Here is a 13,697-nt window from a genome sequence, read left to right as displayed (position 1 = left end):
CCATAATACACCATACTTGGTCATACATCCCATAGCCTGAGGTTTTAGTCAATAAAGTATGTATATAAAAGAACAAACAAATTGAGTAAGCTAAAAGACCACTGAAAGGCTATGTGCTCTGCTTATTTAGTTTAGGATGGTCAAGTGAAAGGAAATCGTACTGAAGAGGATGAGAAATGGGTGGTGGAGTAAGCTCACAGAATGACTTCACACTGCCTGAGAACATTTTGACCTGACACGAAGAATCTGGTTTTATTTATTTATTTTGCATATTATGTGAAATTTTTTAACAACTATAGGATTTTCTTTCTTTTTTTTTTTTTTTTTTTTTTTTTTTTTGTGGTGAGGGTGGTGGCCGGGGATTGAACCCAGGGGCACTCTACCACTGAGCTACATTCCCAACCCTTTTTATTTGAGAGAGGGTCTTTCCAAGTTGCCTAGGCTGGCCTCAAACTTGTGATCCTCCTGCCTCAGCCTCCCAAGTCGCTGGGATTATGGATGTGTACCACCACACCTGGCTACAGCTACAGATTTTTAAAATAGTATTCTTATAAAGATCAGTTGAGATTTTGTTTTGTTTGGTGTTTTTTCGGGGAGAGTGTTTTGTTGGTTCAGGGAATTGAACCCAGGGTACTTTGCCACTGAGCTACATCCCCGTCCCATATTATATTTTATTTTATTTTATTTTGAGACAGAGCCTTGCTAGGTTGCCCAGGCTTACCTCAAATCCAGTGAGGTGATATTTTAACACAGCATCTGGGCCATGAAGAATGTTAGATGTGTATATCATATTCTGTAACTAATGTAACATAGCAGGAAGAGCTGAGTCAGAGGGCCTGAAATCTGAACCCAGTTCTGTGATGGATGTCTGTGGCTTGGAGCACTGAGTGCCTAGCACAGTGCCTGGGACCCAAGGAGGCTTTCTGTGTGTGTTATAACCCTCCTCCCCAAGGTGAGGAGAGATGGGCATGGGTTACTCCACACTGGAACTAGGCAAGTCTGTTTGATGTGGGTTTCAATTTTGGGTGGGGGGATAACTGGGGATTAAACTCAGGACCACTGACCACACCCCCAGCCCTGTTTTGTATTTAATTTAGTAGCTCAGCACCTCACTTTCGCTGAGACTGGCTTTGAACTCACAATCCTCCTGCCTCAGCCTCTCAAGCCACTGGGATTACAGGCGTGAGCCTCTGTGCCCGGCTTTGGCTTCAATTTTGAGTACAGAGGTTTTTTCCTAAAAGTTCTAACAAAGTTGACCTTCGTTAGAACTATAGTCATAAGAATAAGTAAAGCAGGTTATTTCAAAATTTGAATAAGCGAGACAAAATAACTTGATAGATTGAAAATAGGGTCTTGCACATGCTAAACACACATTCTTGACACTTGGGTGTCCCAGCCAAAGAACTTTTTAAATTAGGATAATATACTATGACTGAAAATTGGCAACTAGCAGTTGAAAATCTTGAATTTTATCATCTACCCCTTCACCATAGTCTATTTTTGAGGAGGAAAAGAGAAGAGATTTTGACATAAGCAAAAGTGAAGAGGTTCTCAGCTGTCAGATCATTGCCTTTGTTTCATAAACCATACCATTAAATTCAGCTATTTGGCATAGGTGTGTTTCCAAGGTGAAGCATCTAGGAAAAACATGAAATGGGGCATAGAAATGAAAAATATATATGTTGATATTTTACTTCCTTTTCATGAAAACCTGCTCTTTCCTGTGATCTCCAAAACACCCTTTGCCAGTCAAATTGTAGCATTTAGCTACAATCACGAGCAGTCCTGGTACTCCTCAAGTCATCCACAGGACTAGGGTGTAGCTCAGTCACTTGCCTGGCATGCACCAGGCCCTAGGTTTATCCCCAGCAACACACACACACACACAAAAAAAAAAAGATGGGGAAAAAGAATATTGGGGCTGGGGTGTGGCGAGTGGTAGAGAATTTGCCTGGCATACATGAGGCCCCGGGTTCCATCCCCAGCACTGTGGGGGGAAAATATTAAAAACATTGACAATTCAACCGTCATTTCTGCCCCCAAACGCTTAATCTCTCTCATTATTGAATCTTAAAATTTAAATGACTTTAAAATGTAGCCTGTCAAAAACTCTTATTGCCACTTGGAACTCATAATCTAATGTTTAAATACACATTTATTTTTAAAAACTCGGAAAGATTTATGTACTGGAAGTCCTACTCTGACTATAGATGCTGAACTCCAGGAAACAATCTTCCACAGTGGTACAGATCACTTGATCAACTCAGTGTAGTTGAATTGAATTCTCACAATTTTCTAACAAGTTCTTATCTGTGGCTTTATTGAATAAGTTTTGCCAATGCCAGGTCTGATAGCCATGGGTTTCAACTCACCTCTACTACATAGGACTGAGATTTCATTAACATTTGTCTCTGAGATTGGCATTTTTATTTTCTTTAGGTACTGGCTTGGACCCAAGGGTACTTTACTCCTGAGCTACATCTTCAAGATTTTTTTACCTTTGTTTGAGACAGGGTCTCACTAAGTTGGTGCAGTTCTTACTAAATTGCTGCGGTTGGCCTCAAGCTCAAGACCCTCCTGCCTCAGTCTTCTGAGCTGCCAGGATTAGGCATGCACCATTGCCCCTGGTGGATTTGTTATTTTCAAAAGTAAAACAGGAGGGGGCTGGGGGTATAGCTTAGTTGGTAGAGTGCTTGCCTTGCATACACAAGGCCCTGGGTTCAATCCCCAGCACCACATACACACATACACACACACACACAAAAGTAAAACAGGAATAGTAGTAGTGACTTCATAAGATTGTTGTAAAGATGAACTGAGACAGTGTTTTAGCACAGTGCCTGCTTCATGCTAAGTGTTAAAAAATATATAGAAAATTCAGAAAATAGTAAACTTAATTGAACATAGACTCAAAAGTACTTTTTTAGACTTAGCAAGTTTGGATTTAGCTGCAAAAAATATATATATGCCTTTAACATATCCTTTTTGTGGTTTGGCATTCATTTCAAGGAAATGTTGATCCAAATCACATCAATGCTGCTATTTCTTCATAGTAAACAGGATTTTTAAGTTGTTAAAATGATAGTAAAAGGTTGGATGTTAACCTAGGATTGATCTGAAAGCCAGGAATCCTCTTTAAAGGCAAAGTCTCTACTAGAATTTGTTTGTACAACAAAACAGAAATAGAAAGCCCTGGCATTTGCTAAGACTGGCTCCCTCCCTAAGGGGTCTATTTAGTTATAGGAGGTATGATTCTAAGACTGGTTTTCAACCTATACCACGTGTTAGCTTTTCATTGCTGCAACCAAAATACCTGACAAAAACAACTTAGACTTACTATGAAAGAACAACAACAACAAAAATAAGTAACGTAGAGGAGAAAAAGGTTGTTTTGGCTCAAGCTTTTGGAGAGGTCTCAGTGCATGGAAGACCGACTCCATTGCTCTGGCCCAAGGGGAGGAAGGACCTGGTGGAGGGAAGCTGCTCAGCTCATGGATCTGGTGAGATCAGTGCCCTCATCACTGCCTGCAAGTCCTATCTACCTCTGAACCTTGCTACATCCAGGACCATGCTTCTAGCACATGATGAGTATTTAGGAGTATTCCAGAAACAAGCCATAATGAAATTTTTCTCAACAAATATAATTAAGTGAACCGTTTTTTCCTCAAGGCAACCATGTTTCACAACATTTTGAAGTGCATGGTGAATTTAATTGTAAGGCTGGATTTACTTGATAACGTTTGTTTTAATTTTCAATTATATTTTTAATTCAAGTTTTTAAATGTGCCCTTAAAAGTTAATTATTGTGATATTAGTAAGAACAGCTAGAAAATCCAAATGTGGATTAAGCTGTTAGAAAATATACCACCCTCTTAAAACATTTTGCCAGTGTCGCACTGGATTAAGAAAATTCAAGCCAGGCACACTGGCATATACCTGTAATTCCAGAGACTGGGGAGGCTGAGGCAGGAGGATCACAAGTTTGAGGCCAGTCTCAGCAACTTAGTGAGACCCTGTCTCTAAATAAAAATTAAACCCAGTGGTAAAGCACCCCTGGGTTAAATTAGGGTAAATTTGGCTAGAAGCATGCATTTCAGAAGTATGTAATTCCTCAATTTAAAAAATTTACCTCTCTGAAATGAAGTATTAAATTATATGTAACTGGGACATTCTGTATTCCTAGTGCAAGCCATAATCATAACAGTGGGTGCCCCCTATCTGAGGTGAGTGCCCCAAGACCCCAGTGGATGCCTGAAATCATCTGTTGTCTTCCTGTACATCATACCCATGATAAAGTTTATAAATTAAGTATTTATCACAGAGATTAACAACACCTTATAATAAAAATTGTGTGTGTGTGTGTGGTCTGTCTCATCTGCCATGGAGGAAATAGCATATACAGGGTGGATACTCTGCACAAAGTGATGGTCCTTATCTCAGGACAGAATAGGGCACCATGAGCTCCTTTGTGCTATGCAGACTACAATGCAAAAACTGGGACTTTGTTACTTCTGTAATTTTCTATTAACATTTTCAGGCTGCAGTAGACTACAGGTCACTGGAGCTCAGAGAGCAGAACCACCATAGATGAGGGACAGAAACGTTGTCTAAAATGAGGCGCTTGCTCCCTCAGGAGATGCTCATCTGTGAAAATCTGCTCTTGCCTCATTTTAGTCACCCTCCATGTGGTCAGGAAGAAAGCTTTGGAAACTGCTTTGGGGTGATGTCAGTGTCCCCTTTCCCCGCTCCCCATGTCTAGACAAGAGAACCTGAAACCCAGCCTGTGCTGGATCCCTGGGCCACTCCGAGTGGCGGGGGAGGGCAGCCAATCAGAAGCCTGCTTGGGGCACGTGCAACAATGGCCTTCAGAGGAGGGTTGGCCTGGAAAACGGCTTTCAGACGAAACTGTCATTTTATTTATGGATCAGCTATGGACAGACATGGCACTTCTACTGTCTTCCAAATAATGTCACCCAGCCCCTTTCGTGTCTTCTGCACTCCTGGAAGATGCAGTCCCTGAGTGGGCTCTGGCTTTCCTCGGCCTGGGAGAACAGAGGTATGTGGAAGCAGGAGTCTCAGGACGAGGGTCGGGACAGAGCTGAGGGCAGCCATCTGGGAAGGAGACGGGCACTGGGGTGTAGAGGAGCCGGCACAGCTGCAGCTGGCGGTCAGGCTTGTCGGGTCTGGGTCGGGTCTAAGTGAGGGTGGAGGTTTGAGGGCTTAAGTGCACCCTGTGCTCTGCACCCTGCTCACCCTCTTGGCCTCTGCCGCTACCCCTCAGTAACAGCCTCTTCCCATCAGTCACTGGATGGCGCCTACCACATGAGGGTCACAGGAAGACGCCTGGGAGAAACACCAACAAATGTGGTCTCAACTGGGAGCTGACAATGCAGGGAAGAAACAGGAGCAAAGATAACCAAGGACACTGGTGTAGGCAACAAACCACATAAGCTTAAAAGCACCAGACCCCAGCTCAGAAGAGAGCATGGGGCGCTCAAGGCCAGCAGGCCTCCTGACCCTGCCTCCAGCCTGCTCAGCTCCTCGCCACTCTCCAAACAGGACCATGAGGATTTTTTTTTTCTTGGACTTAGGATTGAACCCAGGGGTGCTCTACCACTGAGCTATGTCCCCCGCCCTTTTTATTTTTTATTTTCAGACAGGGTCTTGCTAAGTTGCTGAAGCTAGTCTTGAAATTGAGATCCTCCTGCCTCATCTTCCTGAGTTACCAGGATTACAAATGTGCCACCATGCCCAGTTGGCATGTTGATGAAAAGTTGAACATAAGCTGAACTGTTTTTAAAAATTTTAGAAGAGATTTAGAGAAACAGAGGATAGTATCTATCCCAAACTCCTCTGTAATTTCCATACTGAGACTGCGGAGTCTTCTCTAAGCAGAGCAGAACTGCAAACATGTCCCTCTTGCTGGCTACCCTGGAGCCTCGCTCACATGCTCAGTCCTTGACTTGGTGTCTGTGCGCCTAGATGCGTTCATGCACAGCACCCACTCGGATCCCGCTCTCCTCACTTCTTCAAGTGGCCACACAGTTGTGGAGAATGCCATCAGTGTGGTCAGAGCGCTCTAAGATGGGATACACCTTTTTTCTGGGCCATCACATCCCCAAAGTGTCATAAATCATATTCAAATGGGATTCCAGCCCGAAAGAGAGGAAAGAACATGGACTCACTCCCTCACACCCGAGTTCTCCAGCTGTGTGACGGGGCAAGTCAGCACCTCTGAGCCTGACTCCATGCTGCTTGGAGGGTTAAATGAGGTGACCTCATCATGCAAAACGGTCTTAACAAATCATGATTACAATATGCTCTATGTCACAGAAAGTACACATCTCTGTTATTAAAACCATGCCCTAGTGTTGCAGAACTTAAGACAGGATTACTCTAAAATGTAAAATTTCTCGTATCATCTGTGGGTGGCTGTTCATAAGAAAACTCCCAGATATTTTAGATGTGTCTGCTTTTTTGTCAGGAGCAGGGAGGGATATCAAGGATTGAACCCAGGGGCACCACTACGGCCCCAGTGCCTTTATTATTATTTTTTTTAACTTGAGACAAGGTCTTGCCCATGTTGGCTTTAAACTTGCCATCCTCCTGCCTCAGTCGCCCAAATCACAGGGATTACAGGCATGGCCACCACACCCAACTAGATGTCTCTGCTTTTTAAGCCCATGAACAAAAATATTCTTTCACTTGTCATTTCAATCAAAATGCATCTAGTTTCCTTGCTTAGTATTCATAAACTTAGAAAAAAAATCTGTCCTCAAATCACTTTTTTCTAATTGTTTTTAATATTTATTTTTTAGTTATAGGTGAACACAATGTCTTTATTTTACTTTATGTGGTGCTGAGGATTGAACCCAGTGCTTCATGCATGCTAGGTGAGCACTCTACCTCTGAGCCACAACCCCAGCCCCTCAAATCACTTTTTTTAAAACAATGAAGTTGTTTGATGGTGTACAACTGTAATCCCAGCTACAAGGGAGGCTAAGGCAGGAGGATCTCAAATTTGTGACCAGCCTCAGCAACTTCAGGAGACCCTGTCTCAAAAATAAAAAATAAAAAGCACTGGAGATATAGCTCAGTGGTAGAGCACTCCTGGATTCAATCCCAGGTACAAAAACAGAAAAGGAATCAGCCATCATCTCTTCCCACTAACTTGTAAGAATGGCCTCTACCCTCACAGGCAGGCAACTAGGCAATCTTCCCAACTGCCCAGATGGGGTGTTCATCTTTACATCATGTGCGTCCCAGGAACTGCCAGTCATTGATCCCACTGACCTTTCCAGGGAAATGAGTCTTTCCATGCAGCATCAAAACTCAAGCCGATAGGTCCACATTGTGCTTGTGAAGAGGGTGTGGAAAGATGCAGTGAGGCTGCTTGTTGGAGACCATGTCTGGAGCTGGGTGTGGAGGTGCACGCCTGTAATCCCAGCAACTTGGGAGGATGAGGCAGGAGGATCTCAAGTTCAAAGCCAGACTCAGCAATTTATCAAGGCCCTAAGCAACTTAGTGAGACTCTGTCTCTAAATAAAACATAAACAGGGCTGGGGGTGTGGCTCAGTGGTTATCCACCCCAGGGTTCAATCCCCCGTAAAAAAGGAAAAGGAAAAGAAAGGGCATGTCTGGAATATATTATCCTAAGAATTCACTCATTTTCATTTAAAATTCAACTTCACTGGGCATCCTGTATTTTCACTTGCTCACACTGGCAATCTCACAGGCGGGCAGTAGCCAGTGGGAACAAATTAGAGACAGTGCGCCAGTAGGACAGGAGGGGACACCACACCCCGCTCAGCTCCTCGCGGTCGTCTCAGTTCTGGGGCTGCTACAGGGGCCTTTCCAGGGCCTCTCTGGCTATAAGATGTAGAAAGCCACTTATTCCTCGATAAACTTACTCCCTCCACCACAGAAAAATTGCCAGCTTTCCTTTCTCTCTTTACTTTTTCCAGGAACTTGATTTTTTTTTTCCTTTTGGTACCAGGGATTAAACTCAAGGGCATTTAAACCCTGAGCCACATCCCCAGCCCCTTTTTTATTTTGAGATGGGTCTTGCTAAATTGCTGAGGCCAGTAAATTGCTGAGGCCAGCTTTCAACTTTCAATCCTCCTGCCTCAGCCTCCAGAGCTGCTGGGATTACAGACACGTACCACCACACCCAGCAGGAACTTGTTCTTATTTAGCCAAACAAAATCCCTACCTTGGGCAAGTGGGGTGGTTCTCTGGTGCACTGCGGGGGCCACATAAGGCTTCATGTGAGGACCTGTGTCTCCTACTTACCCCATGGCTTTCGCATTTCAGTCTGAATATCTGAAGACAACTATCATGTTAGCCCAAATGTCGTCATCTCCTGACTTGATATTTCCAATCTCTCCTATTGTTCCTCATGTTCCATAGTCAATGAAATTCAAAGCAGGCTTTGAACTGGTGGAGCCTAAGTTCATTCGGGATCAGCTCTGAACACTGCCCATGTACCTCAAGAAGCCCAGCACCCAAGTGGCCCACAGACATGAAAAGGTGCTCAGTCTCTTCAGCACAAAAGAGAAGAACAAGCCAGATGCCAGCTCTCAGGGAGCAAAATGACTGAACCCAGGAGACTGTGCGGAGCACTGCACTCACAGCCTGTCCTCGCCGGACTTCAGAAGGCCGTTTGGCAAGCTCTGTTGGCCTGGAGTCTGGGGTAGCCCAGCAGCAGAGCACATGCCTAGCATGCACGAGGCCCTGGGGTAGATCCCTCGCACTAAAAAAAAGAAAAAAAGATGAATTAAAGTTCAATATATGTGCATCCTGCGACCCAGCAATTCCAGGCACAGGCGTATTCCCGGAGAGTACTGCATCCGTGTGTTCACCCAACCACATCGATAAGAATGTTCTCAGAAACCTTCTCCTAGTAGCCAAAACAGACCATAGGTCAACAGTACAATGAACAAGTACTTGGTGGTATCATCAGGTAATAGAATTTCAATACACTATTGAAAATCAATGATTATTGACAAAGACACAACCAAGAATGAATATCACAGACGTTTGAGGGAAAAAAATATAAGGTATGATTTCAATTATTTAAAGTTGAAAAACTTGTAAATATCTATGGCATCAGAGATCAAGAGAGGAGCTGGGCACAGTGGCACATGCCTCATCCCAGAGGCTTGGGAGGCTGAGGCAGGAGGATCACAAGTCAAGGCCATCTTGGGCAAACTTATATAAGATCCTGTCTCAAAATGATAATAATAATAATAATAAAGAGGACTGGGGATGTGCCTCAGTGGGTAAAGTGTTCCTGGGTTCAATTTCCATATCAAAATCTATTAATCGAGAGAGAAGGGAGGGAGAATGACAGGGAGGTGCCCCAGAAGGGCCTCTGGGGTGCTGGCCACATTCTCTTTGGTGATACAAATGGGTGTCACCTGGGTTTGTTAATGTGATAATAACTCAAGCTATAACTTATGATCTGTGCATTTCCTACATCTATACTGTTCTCTAATAAAAGAGTTGGTCGGACTGGGGTTGTGGCTCAGCGATAGAGCACTTGCCTAGCATGTGCAAGGCGTTGGGTTTGATCCTCAGCATCACATAAAAAATAAATAAAGGTATTGTGTCCAATCACAACTAAATAAATAAATAACTAAATAAAAGGGTTTGTCAAAGCATTGATTTGCAATTAATCTGGTTTTTCAAACCATATGCTATGCAATTTGATTATCTTCCTTGACCATGAAATCAAATAGCTTTATTAAAATAGTTAGTGATGTGCTTCTACGGGGGCCTGGCATGTCTAAAAGCAGCAGTTCCCCCACCCCCACCCGTAGTACAAGGAGCTGTACCCAGGGGCACTCCACCATTGAGTTCCGTCTTTTATTCTGAGACAAGTTCTTGCCAAGTTGCAGAGGCTGGCCTCAAGTGTGGGATCCCCCTGCCTCAGCCTCCTAAGCCACTGGGATTACATTTGATTTTGTTAAAAACTCTAAATAGGGGCTGGGGTCATGTCTCAAAGATAGAGTGTTCACCTAGCATGTGTGAGGCACATTTCAATCCTCAGCATCACATAAAAATAAAATAAAGATATCATGTCCACCTATAACTAAAACATTAATTAATTTAGAAAAGCTCTAAATAGCTAGGTGGGCAGGGTGGGTCATGACTATAGTCCCAGTAACTCAGAAGACTGAAGCAGGTGGATCCCAACTTAGTTAGTTGCCTGGGCAATTTAGAGAGACCTTGTCTCAAAATAAAAAACAAAAATGGCTGGGCATGTAGCTCAATAGTAAAGCACTCTAGTTCAATTCTCCATAACAAAAGCAAACAAACCTCTAAATAGCTATTCAGGAGGCTGAGGCAGGAGGACCACATGTCTTGATATATGCAAAGCCCTGGTTCAATCTCTAGCACACACACACACACACACACACACACACACAAAATTAAGACCCTGGTTCTAGTACATCAGTTCTCCCTCCAGATATTTTCAAAATTTTGTTCCCTTCCAACTTTATCAAGGTAAAATTCACAAATAAAAATTGTACATTTTTATGGTGTACAACATGATGTTTCAATATACTAATACAATATGAAAGGATTAAATTGAGGTGATCAATACACCTGTCACCTAGCACACTCACCTCTTTTTTTGTGGTGAGAACATGTAAGATTAGCAATTTTCGTGAATTCAATGTATAAATAACTGCAGTCTCCATGCTGTAGTTTAGATCTCTAACTTATTCATCCCATCTAACTGAAATATGCACTTCAGTCAACCTCTTCCCGTGCCCCCGCCCTACCCCAGCCCTTGGCAACCGCCAGTCTCTGCCTGTGAGCCCGAGGTTTTGGGTTCCGTGTGTGGGTGAGATTGTGCGGTGCTGTCTGTCTGCCTGGCTGACTTCACATGATGCAATATGCTCCACGTTCATCCATGTTGTCACAACAGAGCTGCCTTCTTTCTCTCCCTCCTAAAGCTGAATAGTATTCCACTGGACCTGTACACACAACGTTTTCTTTATCCATTCATCTGTCAGTGGCCACCGTGTTGGTCAGCTTTGTACCACTGACAAGAACAACTTAGAGGAGGAAAGTTGATATTGGCCCACAATATCAGAGATCTCAGTCCACGGTCAGCCAACTCCATTTCTCTGGACCCAAGGGAGGTGGAACATGATGGCAGAAAGGCAGGTAGGGGAACGCTGCTCAGCTCTCAGAAGCCAGGAAACAGAAAGGAAGGGGCCAGGGACAAATATCATCCAAGGCCATGTCCCCCGGTGACCTACTTCCTCCGTCCACACCCCTCCTGCCTACATTTGCCACCCACTAGTCCATTCAAATTATGAATCCATTACATAGAGTGACCCACTGATGAGACCATAGTCCTCATGATCTGATCCTTTCACCTCTGAGCATGGCCCATGAGATGTACGTTTTCTACACATCAGCTCTTGGAATGACACTTCATACCCAAACCATAACAGCCACTTAGGTTCACTTCCTATTTTATCTTTCCATTATATTGTTATCAAAGTCCTCCAGCAAGCCCACGAAGGCTTCTTCTGAGTTGATATTAAGACATTTATCAATATCATTTAGTATGATTGTTAAGCCAGCTAATATTATTTTCATCATTTCTATAATTTTGTATTCTACTCACAAGTCTATGAAAAATTTGGTCAAATGCTTTGTTAAAGTCTATAGCATTCTCGTGATTTAAAAGTTTTATAGTCCTTCAAAAAAAAAAGAAGTTGAGCCAGGCCCAATGGGCCATATCCCAGCTACTCAGGGGACTGAGGCAGGAGAATCGCTGAAGCCAGGGAGTCCAAGGCCATCCTGAGTGCCACAGTCGCCTGGAGCAAGAGAGGCGGGAGAAGGGCAAGGAAAGACGGAGTCAGAGGGGGCGAAGGTCAGCGGCTCTGGCTCTGAGTCCATGACTCCTGGGATGGCCTCTTTCTGAAGCGGATGCTCACAGACACTGCGGCACTTTCTCCTGCCCTCGCGTGGCAGGATTGCACTTTCCTGCCTACCCAAAGTGAGGTGTGTTCTTGTCACATGCTTTGGTCAATGTCATGAGAGAAACGTGTAACTTCTGGGAGGAGAATAAGTCTACCCACCTGCTTTCCCACTGCCTGTTCCCAAGAGAAGGTCCCCAAGTGAAGGCAGCAACTGGGGAGAGCCCATGCAACCCACAGCAGGCAGGTAATTTGAGCCAGAAACAAACAAGAAACAAGGCCCTGAGGTTTAGGTTAGCTGTTGGTGGACATGACCTGGGTGAGCTTGACAGACACTGCGGACTTACAGGTCTGCATTTTCAGGAATCCCCTTGTAGCCTGGTCTTGCGAGACTCAGAGAGGCAGGCACGTGTCCTATCTGCACAGGGTCCCCAGTGTGTTCAGGAGGGGAAGCGCGGTGCTCCGCAGCCCTAAGGAGTCCTGAGGAGAGAGCTTTCCCTACCACACCCACACACTGATGTATGTTCCAATAAACTCCTTATTGTTTAAACCACCTTTTAAAAAGGAGAAAAAAAGAAGTTCAGCAGTCCGCCTTATCCTTTTAATTCCTGCGGCGGAGAACACTGAGACAGAAGCATGCAGGGTGAGCTTTGTCCTTACTCCTCGTTGATGTCTTTGCTCTCAATAAAGCCAAAGAACCCCTCTGAAGTTTTCTTAACTTAAGCATTTTCCCTAAGTCTGAACTGAGTCTGGACATTCAGTTTCTCACACCTTTGTTTTTCTTTGTTCATTCTGTGGATCAAACCCAGGGCCTCGTTCATGCCAAGTATGCGCTCCATCACTGAGCTATGTACCTGGCCCCCAACTGTCCCTTTTAAAGTTTACCAAATATCTAACATGTACTACTCATTTTTAGAGGTTTCCATAATTCTAAAGCTTATCTGTTAAAAATTCTGACATTTTCCTTAACATTAAAAGAAATTGGGGGCTGGGGATGTGGCTCAAGTGGTAGCGCGCTCGCCTGGCATGCGTGCGGCCCGGGTTCGATCCTCAGCACCACATACAAACAAAGATGTTGTGTCCGCCAAAAACTAACTAACTAAATAAATAAATTCTAAAAAAAAAAATTAAATAAATAAAAGAAATTGCTCAACTCCGGAGACTAAGATAGGAGGATCACAAGTTCAAGGCTAGCCTCTGCAACTTAGTGAGGCCCTAAGCAACTCATTGAGACCCTGTCAAAAAAAAAAAATTTTAAAAAGGGATGGAGATTGCATCTCAGTGGTAAAGCCCCCCTCGGTTAACTGTCTAGTACTCCCATCCCCCATAAAAAGAAATGGCTTCCCTTAAGTCTAAGGAGCTTATGTGGCAGGCTTACTCTTTCCTTTGAATACTCCTGCATCCCAATATGACCTGTGTCTGGTTGAAATCACCAACCGGTTCCTTCCTGCTGGCCAGAACGAGAACAAAAGTGACCGCTTTCCTTTCCTTTTCTGTGGTAAACTGTTTTCAGAAATTGGTGTGCTCTGGAAAACCTGGGCCACTGTGACCGTCTGGCTGGCAGAGTTGGGCCTGCGCATCTGATCTCCCCAGAGTGAAGGGGGCCCGGGAACCCTGCTCCCCTCGATCCCACGGGCGGGGCTGAGACTCGCGCTGCACACCTCCAGGCTGCCTTTCCCAGAGCCTCGCCCGCTCAGGCCTCCCGGCCCACCCCCCCCAGCTCCCACTCTGCACTGGACACTGGCCTTGACTCAG

At 44.3% G+C, this 13,697-nt stretch overlaps 1 protein-coding gene across 5 annotated transcripts in view; it reads left to right on the top strand.

Moving 5' to 3' along the window:
- The first annotated feature begins 78 nt into the window (after nucleotides 1-78).
- Adcy10 (adenylate cyclase 10) overlaps nucleotides 79-13,697 on the top strand; it is a 69,541-nt gene continuing 55,922 nt past the window's right edge. For 3 of the 5 annotated variants that reach the window (XR_013426324.1, XM_078022255.1, XM_078022256.1), the window contains exon 1: nucleotides 79-12,027. The gene's annotated coding sequence lies outside the window, so the exon portion shown is untranslated. The remainder of the gene's footprint in view (nucleotides 12,028-13,697) is intronic. The other 2 variants (XM_078022254.1, XM_078022253.1) reach the window with 2 other exon arrangements.

Source organism: Ictidomys tridecemlineatus, chromosome 10 (assembly GCF_052094955.1).
Source record: "Ictidomys tridecemlineatus isolate mIctTri1 chromosome 10, mIctTri1.hap1, whole genome shotgun sequence".
Classification (NCBI taxonomy): Eukaryota; Metazoa; Chordata; class Mammalia; order Rodentia; family Sciuridae; genus Ictidomys; species Ictidomys tridecemlineatus.
Note: the sequence above shows the minus strand (reverse complement) of the source record. Positions and strands in the feature narration are given on the sequence as shown.